The 24,791-nt window shown below is 35.7% G+C and overlaps 1 protein-coding gene across 1 annotated transcript in view; it reads right to left on the bottom strand.

The window, feature by feature from the left end:
• LOC113240357 overlaps positions 1-22,804 on the bottom strand; it is a 377,235-nt gene extending 354,431 nt beyond the window's left edge. The window contains exon 1 of the mRNA XM_026477637.1: positions 22,568-22,804. The gene's annotated coding sequence lies outside the window, so the exon portion shown is untranslated. The remainder of the gene's footprint in view (positions 1-22,567) is intronic.
• Between the last annotated feature and the right edge of the window lie 1,987 nt (positions 22,805-24,791).

Below are 24,791 nucleotides of genomic sequence, written 5' to 3'. Positions count from 1 at the left end.
CAATGACAATGACAATGACAATGACAATGACAATGACAATGACAATGACAATGACAATGACAATGACAATGACAATGGCAATGACAATGATAATAATAATAACAATTCAAAATTAATCCGTTAGGCCCTCGGAGAAGCGAGAGTCCAAAATAAATAATGACATAATAATAACTATAAAAAACAAAAATTAAATTAAAACAATTGCTAATGCAGTACTTAATCCACCGTCATGCGTGTCGCGACTGGTGCAATCGGGACTTGCTCAGCTTTAGCCACAAACGGCTTTTTTAAACCGTTTCGTGGCGCTGATTTTCAGTAAGCCCGGGGCGAGTGACCCACTGGCAGCAATATAGAACTCAACAATAAATATATAAACAGATAAGAAAACCGACATAATAGGTAGTGTACATACAACTACATACAAATGAGAAATACTTATGATATATAAATAACAGTATATCAATAAAATAAACTTAAATTCTAATATTTTTATACAAATTGCATAATATATGAAATGTATAGGTAATTATGTGAAGTGTCATGTCCACTCGATCGGAGGCTCGAGGCGAGGTGCGGGAGCGGGTGACTTTTGAACATGTTTGGTCGCGCATTTCACAGTCTGTGTCTGTCACAGTTATGTTACATATTGCGTTTTTAATGGTCTGTACAGATTTACGGTCCATTTTATTCGTATTATTAAACTTACAGTGGTTGGTATAGTTTATACAAACACAACACAATACAACAATAGTGAAACCTCAAAATAATAAGTGTTTTAAGTAATTCCTGAGGTCCGCTGGTTCGTTCCGTGGCTTAGTTGGCATAGCGTCTGGCACAGTTTCCTAGAAGACGTCGGTTCGAGTCCGGCCGAAAGATTTTTTTCTAAGTGTTCTTTGTATTAATTATAATTATAACAAACTAGTGGACTAATTCACAAAAAACAATTGAATATCATGGTGGAGAATCATCTTGACATTCAATAAACACTTAATTACAGTGAATAGCGACATCTCTAGCCAGGGCTGGTAGCTGTAAAGGTGCCTAACTGGTTGACGAAATGCTTTCATAGATTTCTCATAGATGGCGCTACGGCTAAAAAGTCGTAAAAACCAGATACAAAGATTTGACAACAAGTACATAAAAAAATGCGTTAGGGCCGCTGGTTCGTTCCGTGGCTTAGTTGGCATAACGTCTGACACGGTTTGCTTGAAAACGTCGCTTTGAATCCGGCCGGATTGAAGGATTTTTTTTGTAAATGTTCGATCTTCGTATATTAATACATTATATTTACATTACAATAAATGTTTTTTTAAAGGTCTGGGCGGTTATTTAACTTTTTTGTAATTTAAGACTTTATTTTAAAGTAAAACATTAATTAATATTATAATAATAAATATATTATTATAATATTAATTAATGTTTTGCTCACATACATTACATTACATTGTCATTCCTCTGTTGTTTTGTTAAAAAAAAACAGTTACATTATTATTATAAGTAATAACTTATAATAATAATGTAACTGTTTTTTTCATTCGCTTGTTTGAGGTTCCTACTAATCGATGACTACATAAATGGTTTCATGTAGTTTCTGCTAGTTTCTTGTAGTGCGTTTATTACACCAACAAGGATACGATACCATTTTATACATAAAAATCTTTTTAAATAATTAGTGTGCCATTTAAAAAGTCCTTGGGCACCGCAAAGTAAATTATGACCTAATTTTTTACAAACTTTTACCTTTTTAATGCTTTATTATCAAAATATTTCATAAATTTATATCTAAGAAATTTTCATTATTATTCGTTAATCATAGAAAATGAAACCGACATCAATATCCTCAGAAAATGTAATTAAACGCAAAAAATAATAAAACAGCCCCTTTTTGACACCCTTTGTGATAAGAAAATTAAAAATTGAAGAATTTTTTGCTTTTTAACATATCTGTATTATTAAGATTTTTTTGTGAAATTACTCCACTAGTTTTGTTTTAATAATAATAATAGCGCACACACTCAACATAGCCTCGCACTAGGGAAACCCTGTGTCGCAGGTGCCATGGACACACATAAATTACACACAAACTCACGAGAGAAATAAATGTCGGCCATACAAATATTTCTCCCGGCCCGGGAATAGAACCTGGGACTTCTGCATGGCAACCGTTCGGCCATGTAGGCAATTATGTTTAGCAATACAAAGATCGGATACATAGAAAAATTTCTTCGACTCGATGGGACTTGAACCAGGCTGTACCGTAGCGCTGCTCTAACCAACTGAGCTACAGGTCAAGTTATCGAGTTGTCGAAATTCTCCTGTATTTTTATTGTAGAAACCGTGCGAAACGCTATGCCAACTAAGCTACGAAACGAACCAGCGGACCTTATGGATTTTTCTGTGTGCTTATTGTAGACCTTTGTTATGGTTTTTAACAACTTTTTTGCCGTAGCTATCTGTGGCTAATCTATTTCTTCACTCAGCCATATACCTTTACAGCTACCAGCAGCTGACTAGCGATGTCGCTTTAATAATTGTAATTAAGGTCATTGAATGTGAGGACGTTGCACCACCATGATATTCTAATATTTTTTTATGAAATTACTCCACGCGAAATTTTGCCGTTGCCCATCATCCTGGTGAAAGATGGCTAGAGTTCACCATCCTAGCGAAGTTCGAACGTAGTGCAATACATTCTGGCATCATAACACTGGTGTAATTAAGCTAGATAATTGGATTACGCTTTTTTTATTCAACAAAATTGTAATAGGCCAACACATACTATTACTAATACATTTTGATCTTTAACTGCTTTAAGGCGAGTTGCCGAAGGAGATACGGGAAAAATTGTTTTTGTTAGATCAAATAGTTCAGATATTTACTATTAAATAACAGTCTTTTAAAAAATATACGATACACATAAGGATATTGTTTAAAGAATGTGCTAATTTGTTACACTAAAAGATGCACTTTACTTGATCGTATAAAACCCCGAAAACAGACTAAAATAAAAGTTTATGACGAGCACATGGTGTCTGCGACAGTAATCATCTGGCAGGGGAACTTCAGCATATAAAGCAAGTCCTACATGCGAATAAGTTGAAGATTCCACGCCAATGCCGCAGGCCCCGTGTGAAACCACCAACAGTCGGGCGAAGACCTGCCATCTTACCTTACGTGTAAATAAATAAATAATAAATAACGCACACACTCAACATAGCCCCGCACTAGGGAAACCCTGTGTCGCGGGTGCCATGGACACACACACATAGACAACCACAAATTACACCCAAACTCACGAGAGAAATAAATGTAGGCCATACAAACATTTCTCCCGGCCCGGGAATCGAACCTGGGACCTCTGCGTGGCAGTCCGGCATGGTAACCGTTCGGCCACGGAGGCAGTTAAAGTGTGAGGTGTTACAGACAAGATCGGAAGAGTCTTCAGGCGTGCATCTATCAAGACCTATTTCAAGCCCCTGAGGAAGATTTCTCAGTTCCTGAGACCCGTGAACTGTAACATCCCCTTACAGGGTGCAGAAGTTTACAAGCTTGACTGTGAGTGCGGTCTCTCTTATATTGGACAAACATAGCGAAGTATTTGTACCCGCGTCAAAGAACATATAGCTGATGTCAAACACCGTCGCGTAAACAAGTCTGCAGTCTGCGAGCATGTCATGGATAAACCTACACATTCAATGAAGTCTGACAAACCCCAGGTCCTTGCAAAAGAAGTCCGTTATCTACCCAGGAAGATGGTTTCTCCGTACCACCAGTTTGAGATCCAGTATTTCCTCTAATGAAAAATACCATACAGGCAAGACTGCTGTACTAATTAATATGTTTTAGTTTATTCTAATTTCTATTAATAATTAATAATAAATTGAACTTAATAAAAATTCATTCAATAAAATAATTTGTTAAACTTAATGCAGCGTAAATTGGAATGTTTTCTTTGTAAAATTAAAAATAAGGTATTTAATTAATAACTATTGTAACGATAGTGAAAAAATAGGGTGGTTTGCATCAATATTAGACATAACTGGTCGAAGACTGTACCACCTCAGTCAACCGTGACCATGGGACCTGTAAAGGGCCAGAAACGTCGGTTTGTTTGAAAAAACAAATATACGCGATTTAAATCCGGTAATATAGTTTCATTTCCTATGTGTAACAATCATAAAACCTAAAAACTCGATGTTTATGACGAATTATTTAAGAATAAAATTTCTAACTTTGTAGATAATATTTATACGGAGATTTTTCTTCTTTAATACTACAGAAAAGCTGCTACATTTTGGTTTCGTACTAAAGCCCTGTAGTTATTAAATTTACATTTATACCAAAACTTTAAAATTGCCCAGCGGTTTCAACGCCGCCTCGTCAGTCACAATCGGGTGCTTGTCAACATCGGATGTGTGCCAAATTTTCTTCGCATGTTCTAATTTTGTTCAAATTAATGCAGATTGTGGTACGTGAAGGTCGAATCCCCACATCTCACTTCATAAAATCTACGCTCTTACATTCTACCTCGCCTTAACTACAAGGAACACCATTATTTAAAAACATAAAAGAAAAAAGACTTATTCACCTTATTTGTGGGGTCATAGCGTTGAATGTACTCATTATTGTGGACGCTTTTTAATAACGGCTGTTGTTAAACAGATTGTTTTGATGTATTTATTTATTTATTCATATATCAACAAGTTTTAAAGGCATTTTTGTACAACATCTTTCAAAAATGTGTTTTTATGCTGTACAAAAGACAATTACAGAAACTCACTATGTATACACTACATTATGTTTACAACATTGGGTAGAAAAATAAATTAAAATAAGTACTATAAAAATCGGAATTCATTTTTAACCGTAAATTACCTATATAAATCGTCGTGTGTATATATATGTGTGCGTGAGGGATAGAGTGAATGCCTGCCTCATTTTCCTCGAATATTTTGATAGCCAGGTCATTTAAAGAAAGAAACCGCTCTTGTCGTTAGTGCTTGCTGCTTGGCTTACATGGCGCACAACGTCGACGCAAAAAAAAATGTTTAAGAAAAGTAATTTAAAACACAATAATTATTTATTTTATTTTTAATGTAATTTATTTAGTTAAATTCAAATATTTAATACGAGGCCGGTTTGATAAATCCTGGTTAAATAAAAACCTTCTTCGGAATTTATTCTTATTTCTATTTAATTTAGAACTCCTTGCTGACGTTACCTTTTTAAAATAAGCGCGAAAATAAAAGAAAATAAAAATTTTAAAAGTTGAGCGAGGTCCATATATTTTTTGAGGAGAAAACGGAATTTCGAGTACTCCGTTTCCCAACTGCAATCAGAATATCAAACTTGTCGAAATATGATACGAACTATCCCGCACATTACTTACACATTATTTTTATTTGATTTTATACCGATTTGCATCAAATGAAGAAGTGATAGTTGAAAAAGATGTTTATTTTTCAGTTAAAAAAAATATTTATAATAAGAATCGTAAGGATATGACGTGGGCAAAGAACTAAACTTTTTTATATTGATAATCTCAGTACAGAGTACTAAAAAAACCAACCTCAAAAGCACGTGGAATTACGTCTATTTGCTAAGTTTCATTGAAATATCCCCTAGTTCGCCACTATACAGGACTTGACACTGGAGATAATAAAAATCGGTTCTCACTACTCAAAGTATAGCGAGAGAAAAATTGAATTGGATTGGAGAAATAGCAAAATCAACCATTAAAGTAATTGCTCCTAAATTAAAGTTAGGCGCTATTTATAAAAATGATGCATGAGCAGCCACCCTTCTGATGATTTTCTTCAAAATGAAATGAGACCACTATGGAAGTACCCCCTTTCCAACAAAAAAAGGAATCTTGAAAATCGGTTCACAAATACCGGAGTTATCGCGTAACATACATACAAAAAAAAGAAAAAAAGAACATACAGTCTAATTGAGAACCTCCTCCTTTTTTGAAAACGGTTAAAAATAGACTCAATCTTGGGTATAATCTCGTTTCAGCTAAGCGACGAACTCACTAACGATGGAACACGCTTATCTAAATAACACCCAGTAGCTCTAGCAATCGTGCGTGATAGGGCGCGACTTGCGCTACAGCGCGAGATACTGCTATTTTTAATACTAATAATAACACTCATTTATATCAGATAATTGCATCCATAGAGTTGTTAGTAACATTTGGTACTTACGATTTTATTATTAATAATGATAATAATAAAATTCATTTACCTATCTACATATAATTAGGTTCACCCGGAACTTCAGGATGGAATTCTCATATTAGGTTGCTTGTGCAGCGAGATAGGATGACATCTGGTGAGCAACGTTTAGGAAAACAGGAACAATTTTATATAGTGTGTTTATTCGGTCATGGTGCAAATAGAATTGCATTAATAATTCAATTACAATATAAATAATCTCATGCCTACTCAATATTTCCTTCAATATGCAATCTAGTGACCTACTAAAGAAGTCACGTTGCTTCGATACGTTACAGAACAAAATATGTATCAGCAAATACGTTCAAAATCCCGTTCCGACTACCCCACACATGGCTCAACAGACACGCAACCTGTTTCCGTCTAATGGCGTAAAAGTCAGCAGTACGTTCCTCGGCGAACATCCCTGATGAACTGCAATGACGAGGGAGCGCTAACAGCATTCTGAACGCATTATTGTATTGGACACAGACTGTTGGTGTTAAATACTTGATAGAACGCTTTAACCGCTCACGCGATACATGCAGCCGTAGACGCATACCACACCTAGAGGTGCCGGTGATGATTTTATACCGATTTATCGGATATCGAAGTTATAACAGGTAAAAGAATTAATATTAATTGTTATTTCGGTAACTACTCTAGCAAACCATAAAGTTTTTAATGCCTGGGTCTGTCATTTAAAAAAATAAACAACTTCAAAAATACGTCACGACAATCGTGTGTGTTATTGTTTGTTCTGGTGAGTTCGGTGATTTATTGAAAACATACCGTAAGTAGCGTTTTTTAAGTTTACCCTGAATATAAATGTTTATAAACTATACTTTGAGGAGTAATTTCATGGTAAACGTTAGAACCACTCAAACGGAATATTATCATATTTATCCAAGTACACCAAAAATTTCATTAGTGCTTTTTAAGTGCAGGATTTGCGGTGTATTACTGCATTTTATTTGAGATGTTTTTGTTGGCGCGTATATATAGCGCATCGCGTGAGCAGTTATAAAGGGTGATTTTAAGGGCCAGCATATTACCCCGCACTGCCAATACCTTCCGTTCCCGTTCAATAATCGATCGTCTTTCAAATCATCACGCAGAATGTGGCCGAGGTATTTAAATTGTGAAACTCTATTTAGTACTTTGCCATGTAGCGCTATGCTATGATAAACGTTGGGATTCATTCTGACTTGAAGATTAGGTACTCACTTTTAACCTCATTGTATATACGTCCATATTTTTCTGCATATGGCTCACACATTTGCCTGAGAGCGCAAACAGAGGGGCCCAGCAGCACCATGTCGTCCGCATAACTAATGTTATTTTTGCATAGAAAATAGCAATATCTCGCGTTTCTAATACGCTTTTGCGGATTTCGCCCCTGCCGTACAAGCCCCACAGCCATTTTCCACTAAGCGTCTAGCCGTAGCGGCTACCTTCAAAAGCGACTGTGACCGTGACTGTGTTTTACATACAAACAGCTCTTTTTCCAAATAGACGTCGAATACTACTACTAATTTGTGATGTTCTATGTGTGTTTCCATGGCCCCCCAACACAGGGTTTCCCTTGGGCTATGAGTGTGTGTGTGAGCGTTGTGCGTGCAAAAAAAAGAAGTGTAGTGTAGAATTGGTTGTCACCGATGTGTGTAGGTATAACTTATTGAAATAAATAAGAATTGCGCCGACGTAGGCGTTAGTCTAAAAAACGCCAATACATTCCAACCTTGAATAGCCTAAAATCAAGAAACTCAGATTACGTCCGTGTATTCCATTCCTTTGCCAACGTATTAAGAAGGGGGAACCAAAGTGCTCCGTACAAATGGATGGTATATCAACGATACGACGATGGAGTGTTTACACGGACCGGACAAAAGGAAGCTAAATGTGTCGTCGTCGTACAGGAAAGAGGTTACAATAGACGGGCATAAGGGGAATTACACCGACAGAGTGCTCTTAAAGGGAGGAAGAAGGCAATTATTATAACTGTTACGTAAAGGTTGATCCGTACTTGGTGGCTTGCAACAGCACTGCGTCCATTTATCTCCAATGCTGCAAACTCTATTTCGGAATTGTGTGGACACTGTAGCCCCTCCCTTCTCCTTGCAAGCATGGGCAGCGCAGACTCTGTCGCTACAGCGGCTGAGAACTGCAAATGTCTCAAATACGCCTACCTTGCTCAGTGCTACAGCTTTGTGCCTTTTGCGGTAGAAACCCTGGGTCCCTGAAGGTCACAGGCGAAACTTCTAGCGAACTAGTTGTCGGAGCGCCTCGTAGAAGCCTCCGGTGACCACAAGACTCGCAGTTGTTCCCGCCAAAGTATAAGTGGAGTTAGTCAAGTGGGAAATGTTGCCAGTCTTTTGGGCACGCGCCCCAGAGAGCTCTTTCAAATACTACATTATAACATTTGTGTTTGACTTTTTATGTGCAATATGTAATACATATTCTATGACAATAACTTATATGTTGAATACAATACTGTAATAATATATAAAACTGACGAGAAAAATAAACGTAGGCTACAAATACATTTCCCGGCCCGGGAATCGAACGCGGGACCTCTGCGTGGCAGACCAGCATGGGAGCCGCCACAGAGGCAGTTTTGATACAAATATACATTAAAGTGTATAAATCATTCTACTTACAGACTCATGAAGTGGAAAATCTGTGTGTATAGCTCAGAATCCCTCCACATTATTATCATAATGGTATTCGCCATTTTTTATCGGCGCATCTTTATCGAGGAAGACTATATATCAAAAAGGCTTTATTGTTGTTTTAGAATAATAGTTCGTTATTTTGCTGGATAAAATGTTTTCCATTAGCATTTATTTAGATGCTTGGTTTGAAAAACACATGTAAGACATTTATGGAAGATGGAAGACCCGTCTCTTCAACCAGTGTGTCCTACCAATAAAGAAATATGGTGCCGAAATATGAACGCTTACTAAAGAAACTGTGTATTGAATACGAATTGCACAAAGGGCCATGGAGCGCGCCATACTCGGTCTCCCACTCCACGATTGAATTCGAAACTCAAGGCCTGGGACCGTGTTATATGTTGGACGTGGTGATGGCGGCTGGGGTAAGGCTCTGACGGAGCGGTGACCAATTACAGGCCGAAGAAATCCGGGTTGTCAAATTGCACGCTATATTTTCATCAAAATTAAATGGGACTAATACTGAGGTACACTCTTTCCACCTTGGATTCAATCGACAAGCGTACCAAGAGACTTATAGGTGACACAGAATTAGTAGAGGCGAAGCAGCAAAGCCTTGAACACCGCCATAAAGTTGCTTGTTTATTGGTATTCTACAGGATATATCACGGAGAGTGTGCGAGGGAATTCCACGAATTAATTCCGCCTTTCCCTTTCCATTTCCGGGGAACCAGGCGTAGGCTGAGGTTCCACCCCTATGTTGTGGATATTCCAAGAATCCAGACGAAGCGTTACGCTTCCACATCTGACTTAGCGACTATTTTTGTTTTACAAAAGTGAGCTGTAAGGTTCATATATAAACTGGAAAACAGGGTCTCCCTTAAAAAAAATTCAAAGACATTAATATTCTAACGGTAGCATCACAGTTTATTTTTAATTGTATTTTATATGTCCATCAAAATATTACTGTATTTAAGAACAGCGATGTACACGAACGTAATACTAGAAATAAAGATAAATTAATCATGCCTCAATTCCGATTGCAAAAAGTTCGTAATTCTTTTATGGGACAAGGGATTACATATTTCAATAAAATACCGACCGAAATTGCATATTTACCATTTTATAAGTAAACTTCAGGCGAAAGGGTACCATACTGTTGATGAGTACATGAACGATAAAAATGCGTGGAGTTAATATTATATCGTTTTTAAAATTTTTATTAAATTGATATTCAATTATTTTTTGTGAAATTACTTCACTAGTTTGTTATAATTATTAATACAAAGATCGAACACTCAGAAAAAATTCCTTCGATCCGGCCGGATTTGAACCGACGTCTTCTAGCTTACCCTGTCACGCTACACCAACTAAGCCACGGAACGAACCAGCGAACCTCACGAATTTTTCTACGTGTTTGCGGCGTGTCTTTGTATTTGGTTTTTTCAACGACTTTTTAGTCGTAGCGCCATCTATGAAAAATCTATGAAAGATTTATCACCCAGTTAGTACCTTTACAGCTACCAGTCCTGGCGAGAGATGTCACTATTCACTGTATTTTAAATTTTTATTGAACTGATATTCAATTATTTTTTGTGAAATTATATCACAAAAAATAATCGTTTTGTTATCTACTTACCATTTTGTATTAATTGTTTTATTTACTTGCCTTGTCTTTTTTTGTAATATCTTGTGTGAGTTTGACTATTCGAAAGTGCTTATGAGTCAGGCTTACTTGAATAAAACTTTACTATTATTATTATCCGGAGTGAAATTCCCTGCCTGCAGACCGGTTCCCTGAACGTTATAACTTGGAGTTAAAAGGTATTATTTAGGTGTGCATGGGCCATCGTTGACTTCATCGTCACTTTTCATCAGGTGAGATGGAAGTCTAATGCACGCTTAATTTTTATTAAAAAAAAAGAATCATCGAAATCGGTTCACAAATGTAGTGATCATGTAATACAAAAAAAAATACAATCGAATTGAAAACCTCCTCCTTTTTTTGAAGTCTGTTAAAAATGCAACTTATCTTTGTCGAATTTTGTCTCAATAATGTCAGTGTGACCTACACCTTATTCTTAGATGACACATGTCAAGTAGTAAACGTGTACGTGGGAAAGACACGATAATAGGTATTTACTTTACTAACGGCGCACAGCGTCGTTCTTAAATGAAAATAAATAAATAAATATTAGTCAATACCACATACGTTGCTCTGTTCTCAAATTAAGTAGCTAAGGCACTTATGTTATGGAAATCGGGAACAACAACGGTACCACAAACACCCAGACCCAAGACAATATTGAAAAGTTAGTTTTTCTATACCGGGAATCGAATTCCTGACCTCAGAGATGGTGACATTATTGCAAGTTAATCTACCACAAAGGTAATCTAATAAAACATTTCGTACTATTATTTAAAGGTATTTTAAGATTGTTTGATGTCTGTCCACTCGTCGACTACGGCAAAGTTTCTTCGAATTATTTAAAACAAACTTAATTATTGGAACCTTCTAATTGACATCTTCAATTTTAAGCTTTTTTTATGATATCGAGTGATTTCTCGACATTTCTATTTAGAGCTTTAAATTACAAAGATCTGAAGGACACTGCCACTGCTCCTGTCACCCTGAGACATAAGTTGACAAATCCCATAGCAAACGAGCCACTTGATAGGAAGTGGTCATCGTCGCCCACGGATATTTGCAACATCAGATGAGCTACCTATGCGTTGAGATCCATGTAAATACGTTTTTGAAGACCCCCCATATCATAGCGCAAAGGAAATACTTCAGTAAGAAAATCGTTCCACATCTTGCATCTTGCAGGAAGAAACGAACGAGATGGCCGCGTGGTCTTACAATGCCAGGCATCTAAGATGTGGGAATGGACTGTACCCCTTTGGCGGGAGGTGCGATGGTAGAAACGAGACGATGGTGCCAGTTCGAAAAGTTTCTCAGAGCATTCCCCATTATAAAGACGGTAGAACACACACAGAGAGCCAACGACTCTCCGTAGGCTAGGCTCCATACCGTCTGTGAGTTTGGGAGTTAACTAAATCAAAAGAAAAATTTAGGCCACGGAATTAGATGACATAATGGTGATGTTTACCTTACTGGCGTAGTAACCTCCATTATGTCCCTTTCAATCGATCTATACGACACGTAGAACTCGAGGAGTTATTTTAAGAGAAACAAGTAGTTACAGAACAAATATGTCATATTAAACATTGATTATAGTAGCAGCACGCTACGATGGCCGTTTTAACGTTTGTCCGCTCATCAAGTTTCGTATTAATTCATAACTACGTTGAAGGAGCTAATTGGTGTACATTGTTGTCTATAGGGACGTGCAATAGAATTTATGGAATGTATAAATGTACGACACAACTCTGCATTTGTTTTTCGAAATTCGAAATTTTTAAAAATGATATCTAATACGATCGTAACTTATGGGATCGCTGGCCAGCACAACTTCTACTTTCGGCAAACTCGCGTCAAAGCTCAATGTAAAACAAAGCAGTTTCGGATTGACGATATATTAAGTAAACATATTTATTTTCGTTATATTAAAACTTTTTAATCAGCTACCTCTTGCAATATACATTATGTTATAAATCTAAAAATTTCGACTTGTATTTAAAATAAATGGAAAATTTAACCAGTTGGTTTTTTGTAAAGAGCTTTCAAAATCTAGAAAGTCTGAATTATAAACAAATTATTTTTTACCTGCAATTTCCAGAACATCGTTAGGGATTTTTAATACTATGTAAAGTAAAACGGAATGCAATCCCACGAAACGGAACGGATTTTTATGTAATTTTTCGGCTAATATGCCAGTGGCCAATGCCACAAAAAGTATTGACACATCAGATGTCAATGTCAGTCTTGTTGCAATTTATTTAGCCAATTAAAATTATGATTTTGAATATTTTAGCGTTTAAGTGTTGCTGCTTTTGGGACTTTTTTTAGTATCGCAGTGTTGCTGGAATTAATTTAACATATCTACCACAATTTTGCTTTAAATAAATAAATAAAAAATGCAGGTCATAATAATTTTTTTTATTAATTTGCTAAGTTCTTTATTTCAAACTTTTATGTAGCAAAAAAATTGAGGCTGGTTAAATTTTTCTGGGAACAAAGTACGAAGCTCCATACTAATTCGGCACAAGTCCTTTCAGGTATCTAATAATTAAGTTTATTTTGAATAATTCAAAGAAACTTTCCCATAGTCGATGAATGGGCGGACATCACACAATCTCAAAAAAACTGCGAATCGATGCGATGCGAAGTCGCACCGCAGAAAAATACGACGCGATTTCGTGCGGCAAGACATCTCACTATGGTGACAGTGAGATGACACACGAATCGTGATTCGGGTAAGCATATCTTTAACGACCGTCAACCGTACTGAATGATTTTTTAAACTAGGTAGCGAAATGGATCATAAAAAGAGTGTTTCACTGCCGTTATCGCAGGGATGCCCGAAGCGGAGCAATTAGCAAATTTTTGCGATGCGTCATGCGAGCTCGTAGATTTTTACGATGCGAAGTCGCATCGCAGTTTTGTATGTCGACCCTTAAACTATAGTACGAAATTTTTTAATTTGACTGCCTTTGTGGTTGAGTAGCTTGTACACTGGTTTTCATAGCGTAGCCATCTCTTCGATTCCCGACCGGGTCACCTTGCCATCAGGTGCACGACTGGTTTGTCCTGTCTCTTGATATTATAAAGAAAGAACTTCACATTTTATGTACTTTTTTATTTACATTGGGCCTAAGAAGTTTAAGAGGTTGTGGTAACCCGCCAGGCAACTGGTTGTCAAGCAAATTATTATCAATATTAGTTTTTCGAACTTTATATCTCTCAACACAGGGTGCAATATTATAACTGTCTGTTCCGGGAATATATCGGTGTTGTTGTTAAGAGCGGAGTAAAATATAGGACAAGAAAAGCTCTCTAGTCGTGACCTATGAAATATGATATTAGCTAACTACGAGAATGGTTTATGATAGCTTTTATTAGACAATAAGATCAAGGTACAATAAAAGCTTAAATACTAAACCGTAAAATTAAGATTAAATTATACGAATAAAATTGGGTCCCTGAGGCAAGGTGCTCAAGATGCTGGGACCGTTCCCTCTTTGTATGGCTATGCTAATGCGTTAGGCAAGGTAACTGCCGGCCCCTGGGTTTCCCAGACAGTCTATTAACTTTTAACCGACTTTAAAAAGGAGGAGGTACTCAATTTGACTGTAAGTTTTTTGGTATGTATGTTAAGCGATAACTCTGGCATTTGTGAACCGATTTTGATGATTCTTTTTTTGTTTATTTTTCAGCATATATCATTATTTAATTACATGATTTAATTCCGTCTTCCCCTTTCCATCATCGGGGGAGTAGACGTAGGCTTGGGTTTCACTCCTATGTTGTGAATATTCCAAAGATTCGCAACAAGCTTTAAGCTTCCACATTTATATGGCGAACGGCTATGGACGATATTACTTGGGCCTTTTCAAAGCGAGAGTGAATAGGTTAGAATTAGTTAGATGTGCATGCTCCATCATCAACCTCATCGTCACTTTCCATCAGGTGAGATAGCGGTCAAATGCGCACTTACATTTGTATAAAAAAAAGACTGCGTTTGTACTCTCTAGACTGCGTGATAATCCTAACAGCACCCTGAAAACTCGAAGAATGAGCAAGAAACTCTGTGGGTTATTCTGTATATATTATACATTTGAATACATTTATCATTACAATATTTAATTTAAACATCTTAAATCGAGACTACCTGCAAGAACTAAAGGGTCACTATCACGGATTTTTGTCATCCAAGTACGCAGATAATAACCTTTAGTATAAAGTTTTTGTTTCACTAAAGTTTTAAACCTCGCAAATGGCAAATTTTGAATATCAATCGGAATCTAAATAAAATAGCTAGCGTATAGCGTGGCTTAGTTGGTATAGCGTCTGGCACAGTATGCAAGAAGACGTCGGTTCGAATCCGACCGGATCGAAGGAATTTTTTCTGAGTGTTCGATCTTTGTATTAATAATTATAACAAACTAGTGGAGTAATTTCACATAAATAAAATTTTCATAAATGTAAGTTAGTGTAAGAATGTTAGCAACTGCATCCGTGGCCGAACGATTATCATGCTGGACTGCCACGCAAAGGTCCCGGGTTCCTTTCCCGGGCCGGGAGAAATATTTGTATGGCCTATATTTATTACTCTCGTGTTTGGATGCAATTTGTGGTTGTCTATGTGTGTCCATGGCATCCGCGATACAGGATTTCCCTAGTGTGGGGCTAGTGTGTGCGTTAAAAAAATAAATCTCTTTAAACTTATCTCTCAAAGACACTATGGGGCCCAGGTTAATAATAATAATAATAATAACGCTCACACTCAACATAGCCCCGCACTAGGGAAACCCTGTGTCGCGGGTGCCATGGACACACACATAGACAACCACAAATTACACCCAAACTCACGAGAGAAATAAATGTAGGCCATACAAATATTTCTCCCGGTCCGGGAATCGAACCTGGGACCTTTGCATGGCAGTTCGGTACGGTAACCGTTCGGCCACGGAGGCAGTTAAATATAATAATAATAAATATTAGACTGCACCACATACTTTGCTACAATCGCAAAGTAACTAAAGCATTTGTGTTACGGAAATCGGAAACAACGACGTACCACAAATATTTAGACCCGAGACAATATATTGTGTATAAGAGTTAAATTTTCTACCCGACCGGAAATCGAACCCTGGGTCTCAGAGATGGCGACACCATGAAAACCTGTGTGCCAGTCATATGACCACCGAGGTCATCTATCTACTGTTTGTGTAGTACGGATGATATGAGTATCATATTATTATCATGCTATTCAATTACTTAATATTGATTGTTAGTTTCAAATTTAACCCTCACTACGTATATTACGTACGGTCAGCAAAATCGAAACCTCCCCAGTTCCAAAATAGTTTTGTTTGCCAGCGCAGATTGTAGCTACCCATATTCCTTATTGTTGATCCCATTTTTCAGCTTTTTTTTAGCTACCCATATTCCTTATTGTTGATCCATATTTTAGTGATTTGTATTTATAATACTAAGTAATGGGACGAACAAATCGCGCACCTGGTGGTAAGCGACACAATTGACCACAACAGTTTCAGTGCCACTCAGAGCTTTAATCACACTGGCACTGCCACTGCGCCCGTCTCCCTGAGACATAAGTTGACAAGTCCCATGTGCCTGTAATTTCGCTTTTATTGTATGGCGGCAAAAATAAGTAATGTGGCACTATTGACTTACAATTATATGGACGTCGGGTCCGCGCTAAAAAGTGTCCGAACTTATAGGGCGTTAAAATCGTATACAGAGCGTCATTCATGCTTTAGTCTTCGTTTGTTCGACTGACAGCGAAGCAAGCAAAATTAGACAGTACTGCGACGACATTACAATTTAAATTCAACGTTGTAGCTTTTTCATATTCCTTTACATGTCACTACGTTTAAATAGGTTGACTTGGGACATTTTTTTCGTGGTTTTTGTATTAGACCCGTCGTCCATTTATTTGTAAGTCAATGTGTGGCACTGAGTTCTTTCACAAGGATCGCTACTCCTATACTTCTGACGGTGTGACTTCTTTGCGTCGTCATCCCACCTTTTTATTTCAATATCTTATTTCATTCTTACACTCGTATTTAGTCGAGTTAGTCGGTGAAATAGATTGTAGGAAAAATGAAAATCCTTTTAAATACATTTTTAAGACTTTAACGGCCTAAAATATTAGTCTTTATGTAAAATAATAAGATATTTCCATATTACATACTTGCTTTGTAAACAATATAACTTTCGGTAATTGTCATTCGATATCTGTATTCTGAATAACGTTTGTAGCCTTTGCCGGTCGAGAAGCTCTAGTAATCGTACGGGAGTGACGTCATTTTGGTTCGGTTTCGAATACGACAGTTTGACGTTCGATTCGGGTATCGTGAATAAAAATTAAAATAAATCGTACGATACCAAATCGAATCGATCGATAACTGCATGAGTTATCGTACGGTTCTGAATCGACCCCCTGGACAGAACAAGGTTGGTTGTGATATTATTGTAATATCATCGGATTTTCATAGTGTAACAAGTAATTATAATAATACACACACTCATAGCCAAATCCAGGGTAGTACTGCCACCTTTCTACCGCCAAGCAGTAATCTGGTAACGGTGCTGCCGAAATTACAGACACATAGGACTTGTGCGATTTAAGTTTAAGTGTAGGTAACAATCAGGCGCATGACTTGCTCGTTCCGTTACTTGTTATTATAAAAAAAAAACCAGAGAAACCCTGTATCGCAGATGCCAAGGACACATACATAGACAACCACAAACTACACCCAAACTAACATAAACGTAGGCCATTCAAATATATCTTTCGGCCCGGGAATCGAACCCGGGACCTCTCCATGGCAGATCACCATAGTAATAAATTGCACATGAAACTAAATCACTGTCGTAACTAAAAATTGTGAAATTGACAAAACACAAAGTCAAAGATAATGTCAAAGTCATATGATCTTTATTTCATAGGTAAAGAAATAAAACTTGAAGTCGTCGTACTGGCTGCTAACAGATTGACTGCAGTTAATGCGTGAAGGTGTTATCAACGTCAAGCAGTCAAGACCTCCAATAATGCAAGCATACGTTCGCACGCATAATGATAAATGTATTTAAATGTACATTTACGAAGTGCAACCCTTAGAGTTTCTTGTTATTTCTTCTCAAAATCTCTCTGGAATTCTGTCTTACGAATGAGCAGTAGAGTTTAATCAGTACATCGAGTATATAACCAGAAATAGAGACGAAATAAGGTCCATCCATCCCTGGCAACTCATCAGGCAAATGGGCCTTATGCCATTTTTACACGTATCAACTCTCGTTCGCAACTAAAATCACAAATTAGAAAGCTGAAATACAACAGCGCCAACAACTGACCTGTGTGGTACGTCTCCGTATATTCCAAAAATATTCTCTAATTATTTTAATAAAGATAAAATCTCTAACTTTGGCGCGCTGTTCCATTCGGTGGTGTGGGAGAAATAGCAAAACATCTAATTACAAAACAAACAGAATCACATTTCATTGGTAATTAAATATTAAATAATATATAATTTTTCAATTTTCGTCCATTATAGCAAAGTTTCGGCGATTTGAAGTGAAACAATTGACGACATCCGTCAACTGTTTCGGATTCGGGCTGGCCAATCGGAGCGCAGTTGTCACCGTAATGATGTGGCAGTATAATTTTCAAACAAATTAAATGACGTTTCGTCTCTATTTCTGGACTCGATGAATCAGTATATCGATCTCAAATGTAATTTGGCTTACCTATGAAATAAAGATTATTCGACTTTGACTTAACCCTAACGGTGGTACAGCTTTGCCTTCGTTGATAGTACATATATGTTAAAGAACATCAAGGTCTCGGGACACATATTTAAAATATTTAATAGCTTGGTTACGATACCTGTTTTTAACTTTTGTTGACTGTAATTTGAATACAAAATGGAACTATTTTGTCGTATCTATTTGTTTTTTCAAACAAGGTTACGTCCCTTTACAGATCCATGGTCCCGACCATAGATATAGAAATCTATGGTCCCGACTGATTTACATAAGAAAATAAGTTACTCATTTCCCGTCTAGCAATTGAAGCGGGTGACGGACGTAATTGCGTTGTCCCTCAATTCTTTGCGATTTAAAGCTCTCGGTGACATTAGAACTGCTACGGACAGGTGTGTCGCTTATCTCACCAGGCGCACGTGGTATCATAAAAACAAAATTGCTAATACCTAATAACTTGATACTTAATTGAATCTTTTTAAGTATTGTAGTGAAGCTTCTATATTTCCCCACGATATACAAATACTAATTCTGGAAAGTTCTTAGTAATTTTAAGACACATTTTGATGGAGCTAGTTCCTTTTAAAATCTTAACAGCCAGTCCTATAAGTCACCAGGCCCTAACCCGGGGGAATGACACCTACAGCGTTACTAAGTAGATTACAATAAAGATTATATGACAGAAATAACTTTTTTTAACCGACTTCAAAAAAGGAGGAGGTTCTCTATTCGATTGTATTTTTTTGTATGTACGCTGCGAGATAACGCATTAGTCTTTTTGGAAAGAGGGTTCCTCAATATTGGTCCCATTTCAATAAATTTGAAGGAAATATTCCACCTCTAACTGTGGCAATTAGAGGACGAATCCGGTTTCGCGTTCCATGTCCCATGTGCCTGTAAATTCACCAGCACCCTTACTCTTTTAAGCCGGAACTCAGTAAAGCTCACATTAATGCTTGGCGGCCGAAATATGTAAGGTTCCCTAGACGAACTCTTTCACAAGGAGCTTCTACTGCTGCCAAAAGATGAAAATTTATACATTAAGGATACTTTATAGAAATTAACAAGAAAAAAATACTACTTAGTAATGGTAGCGTAGCCTTTGTTCATTCGTTAACAAAAAATTCAAGCATTCATATATAAGTAATTTACATTTAAAAAAACTATACTTATTTGAAAATTGTTGTCAAAGAAATTGTAATTTTATTTATTTGAAATCCATATATTTTGTCTACAATATTCAGGGTCGCATTCTAGGACTTGAATATTATTCATAGCACTAGAAATCATACTCAAGTCCTTGTCATTAGGATCGTATTTCCAGTGCTTGAAATCATACTCAAGTCTGCTCAAATCCTGACTTGAGCATTGAGTACAGTTCTGGAATACGACCCTCAAAGTGTGTTATAATTTTTCTTATCTTTCGTATGAAGAAATATTATTTGCACCTATTTTTTTTCTTGGAACGGCTTAGCTTTCTATCTTTTCTATTACAATACAGTAATAAAACAATTAACATTTCTAGTACTCAAAGCGGACTTAACGATATTAGTCCATCGTACGAGTCACGGAAGCGCTAAATGCTTTTTCTGAATTCTAGTTTGGAGTTCTTAGGTTTTCGCGATTGTTACACATAGGAAATTAAACTATTTTTCAGCATTTAAATCGCGTATATTTGTTTTTTTTTCAAACAAACCAATGTTACAGGCCCTTTACAGGTCCCATGGTCACGGTTGACTGAGGTGGTATAGTCATCAACCAGTTATGTCTAATATTAATGCAAACCAGTCTATTTTTTCGCTATAGTTACAAAAGTTATTAATTAAATACCTTATTTTTAGTTTTAGAAAGAAACATTCCAATTTACGCTACATTATGTTTTGCGTATTATTTTATTTTAACAATATGAATTTTTATTAAGTTAAATTTATTATTAATTAATAATGGAAATTAGAATAAATTAAAACATATTAATTAGTATTGCAGTCTGTTTGAGATTTTTCATCAGAGGAAATACTGGATCCCAAACTGGTGGTACGGAGAAACCCCCTTCCCTGCTGCAATTAGGATGTTTTTTAATTTCAATGGCCTTTCGTAACGCAAACGTCGGTTTGTTTGAAAAAACAAATATTCGCGATTTAAATCCGGAAAAATAATTTCACTTTCTAGTTTGAAATTATTTCTTTACTCATCAGGTCATTTTTTCACTACAAATGACTTCGTAAAATATCGTCCATTATCTTACTAATTCAACAAAATTACTTTCGCATAAAGATCATCAAGATGAGAATTAAATGTCTATACAACCTCAAATGCCTTTGGTTGATTCCACATTACAGTGAAAGTATTGAATTAATCATTTTGGAAAAAATATATAGTATAAAATTGAGGATATAACACTGAATTCCATACGGTGTGAAAACACGATTCGTAAAAATTTTCACGTAGAAAAAAAACACAAATTTACCTCGAAATTTCACAAGAAAACCGCTGTATATAATAGGTATTTTACAACAATATATACCAATGGTTTGTTTTTGTATCAACTGAACTAAATAGGACACGTGTACTATACGATATACATTTTACAAAAGACTTTAAATTCCGTTTGTAAAAAAAATAAATTCTGAAATAAAGGAAATATCCCTACCGCTCAACCCAATCAAAATTAACCATATTAGTACGGGAAAACTTTGGATTCGATGTGAGTTAGTATAGACTCTTAAATGCCAACGCGTAAAAGTATTTAAACTAGTAGTTTGTTCTATACAGATGGCACGTGCGTTACCGAGACGGGTCACTTTTTTGTCGTATTGTACTCTATAGATGAAGCGATAAAACAAATTCGAGCCAATAATATTTCGCCAACTTATAATTTGTAACTCTGAATGTCACGCCTAAACCACAGAACCAATTTTGATGATTTTTTATATAGAAATAGTGGAGACCTAGGGAAAGGATATAGGCTACTTTTTGTGAGAAAACTAAATCTTAAAAGAGGTGGAATAAGAGGCGAAATTTTGTATAAAAAACCAATAAAACTATGAAAATTATTATAGTACAGTTGGTTATTCGGAGTACTTATTCGACGCAGGCACTAGTCAGTCTTTGATAACAAGATTACGAAATACGATAAATAATAAAATTTCAAACTAAATTTAAATTAAAACTAACGTATGTAGTGCTAGTTGTGTATAGCATTTGACTGATAAATATTATGACAAATATTATGACATATTATACTGTATAAAAAAGGCAGTATTTTTTTTCAATTTCCGAAAAACTTCCGCTTTGATTTAATCTTCTTTTTATAATACCAAGCGACACGCCTTTTCATAACAGTTGCAGTGCCACTTAAAGCTTTAAACCGCAAAGATCGGTGGGGCACTGCCACTAGGCCAGTCACCCTGAGACATACGTTGACAAGTCCCATGTGCATGTAATTTCTACAAATTATTTATTTTTGAGAGTCCAAAATTATCCACTAACATGTTATTCTAAATTGTAGTATTCGGACTTGACATATTTCTATTCTTTGTATTTGGTTAACTTTAATAATAGGTTTGATGTATTTTAAGTACTGGATAGGACAAAAATAACCCAATAATTATTCTACATTGTAAGTATACCGCATTAATAAATTAAACGTTATGGTCTATAGGACGCGTATCTCATTAGGGTTTTAAAATCACCTCTATCTCGTATAAATTTCAGTCGAAACTACAAAGCGAAATGCTCAGCTTATTGTTGACTATAATTGAATTGGCTACGGCATCGAATCTTAAGTTATACAAATTTATAATTTTACCAAAAGCTTAAAGAAAGCATATAAAGTTCAATCCAATAGCTAAATTTGTTCAACTCTGAAGTTGAAAAATCAATTCTAGAGCTGAATGAGAAATAAATTACTAATTCATTCAAGAACTCAATCCATTTCCAAAACGTTACCTCATTGAAAGATTTCATTCTGAATTAATCTTAACGGCACTATTTAAAAAACGAATTACTTTTCATTGCTAAATTGAGTAATAACTCTTTAAAACCACGTCATATATACTAAATTGTCATATACCACTTAAATATGAAACTATGTAAATCCTCACCCTGCACGAAGCCACTCCACTTAATTCCCAACCAGAACACTAGACAACTCAGCATACCGCATAACAAATATCAATCCAGTATTTTCATTAAAACAGCCTTTAATATGCAAATTTCAAGCAGCCGTTACCTTTAATAAAAAAGCGTTGTTTAAAACTAACCTGCAAAATGGAAAGGTCATCGTGTGTTGTTTTGCCAAATTGGACAACGCCGACTCATAATTATTTAACACCATAATTCATAATTACACTGACAATAAATTAGAAATTCATAATTATCTCTACAATTATTAAATACACTTTTGAATTAACACTAGAATTACACGTAGCACATTATACACTTGCACTAAAGTCGTAGGTAGTTCGTTGTTCGTCACAGCTACGGCGTAGCGTACGTAACGGCGTGCGGCGAGCGACTGGCAGCTACGCGCAAAGAATGTAGGGAGTTCTCAGTTGGTACAGTCGAAGAGTTTTAAATTACACCTACGACATCATTTTGCTTTATAAAGAGCTACTAAAATAGTTTTTATAGTTATGTTATAATGATATGCTTATTTCAGTAGACCTTTTTCTATTGCGATTCTAGCTTATTCTACGAATACTTTTTTGGCACCCAGTTATCGTATTCGTAATTTGTTTACTTATTTGACTATAGTTGAGCGGTTTCGTTATATATCTACATCAAGCAGTGTTAATCATTTTTGTGGAGCTTGTTTTAGAAAACATTAACAGAGATAACCGAAACAACACAGTAGCAAGTTCCATTTGTGGACATTCAATGTTTTGATGGCCACGTGATAGTTTTGAACTTTTCTTTTTTAGGATGTTTTGTATATCTATTTGATTATGCTCATACTATTTTATACGACTCGATGAGGTCACTACGAAGGTGTCTTCCAGAATAAAAAAATTTGACCAGGAGCCCTCTGGAAAATTACGACATTAGAGTTGATCTTATTTATTAATTACGAGTGCAGTTTTGCTAATTATATTAATTTCAATTGATTTCAATCGAGAAATATGTCCACAAATAAAAATAACATTTTATTAGTGTCGTTTCTGAAAGTCAAACAAATTTAATATCTTCATAATCTTTGACTCACAGAAACAATGTTCTTAGAAAGTTAATCTTGTAAATAGTGCAAAACTTTGACAGCATTTTTCGTGAATGTGGAATTTGGCGACAACGGATTAATTTTTTTGCTTGTTACTTTTAACTCGCTTGAATATTTAATAGTTCGGAAGGTTTAAGGTAGTTTTACTGTTCAAGGAAAAGGTAGGTTACCCTGTGTTACCGTTTCTGTCAAATTTTATAATTCAAATTCTTATTTGAATTTGTACCGTAATGTAGGTATCTTAGAAATTAAATTCATACATGCCACCACAGAGCTTTGACCGGTCGACCTCTCATTAGAGCAACCGTTCTCTTACAGTACACTTCCCACTGCTGTTATTAATTGTACTTACACAATTTATTTATTTCTTAAGAAATAGGTACAATAAAAACAAAAACCAGACCGACATTCACCATCTAGGTAATAAAATATATAAAAAATAAGAAAACAAAGAAAAAATTAAACAAATTAATCATGTAGAAATCAGGCTATTGTAGTTATTTTCTTACAGTTTATTATACTTACAAAGACAGACTCAATCATAAGGATTGTTTTCTTTTAAATATCATATTTCTAAGATCTTGCATTTGCCCTGGCGTAGAACAAATATAGGCTTCAATTCACCTATTAATAGAATATGTAGAAGCTACAATGATTTGAGAGGTACTTGTGATGCGAATATTTTTTCTGACTCTTTGTCAGTATTTAGGCGAAAGCTAATGTCACATTTTAAATTAACACTAGCAGTATTATAGAATGTAAATGTAATATTGTACGTGTATGTAAATGTCTATTAATCTATTGCTTTGTTTTCGCTTTTGTTTTTTTTTTAATTTTCAATTTATGTAAAAAATATATTAACCAAGTACATTTTTCTTTTTTTTTTTTAAAGCATTGTGTAAATATGTCTGTGTTGATTAAATATGTATAGTGCAGTGTATAGCGAATATTGTGTACGTCTGTAGTTGTCATATGCACCAGTCCTAGCCTCGTGTCTAATTTTTGTTGATTGTCAAATACATATGATGTTGATGTGCCTAATAATAATAAATAAATAACATAGCATCTTAAATAAAAGGAAGACCATGAAATTGAACATTTAATTTGAAATTTTGTTCAGGAAAATGAATGAATACCTTTCCTCTGACTTTGCTGCTCTCTTATCAACTGACATTATCATTTCACGAATTTGCAAGATACTTGCACGTTTATATTCACGATTGATGATGATCTTTGCGATTCAAAACTCTGACACTGAAACTGCTACGAAC

Source organism: Hyposmocoma kahamanoa, unplaced genomic scaffold (assembly GCF_003589595.1).
Source record: "Hyposmocoma kahamanoa isolate Upper Pololo Valley unplaced genomic scaffold, ASM358959v1 134, whole genome shotgun sequence".
NCBI lineage: Eukaryota > Metazoa > Arthropoda > Insecta > Lepidoptera > Cosmopterigidae > Hyposmocoma > Hyposmocoma kahamanoa.
The sequence above is the reverse complement of the archived record's forward strand: the minus strand, read 5'-3'. Positions and strand labels throughout refer to the sequence as shown.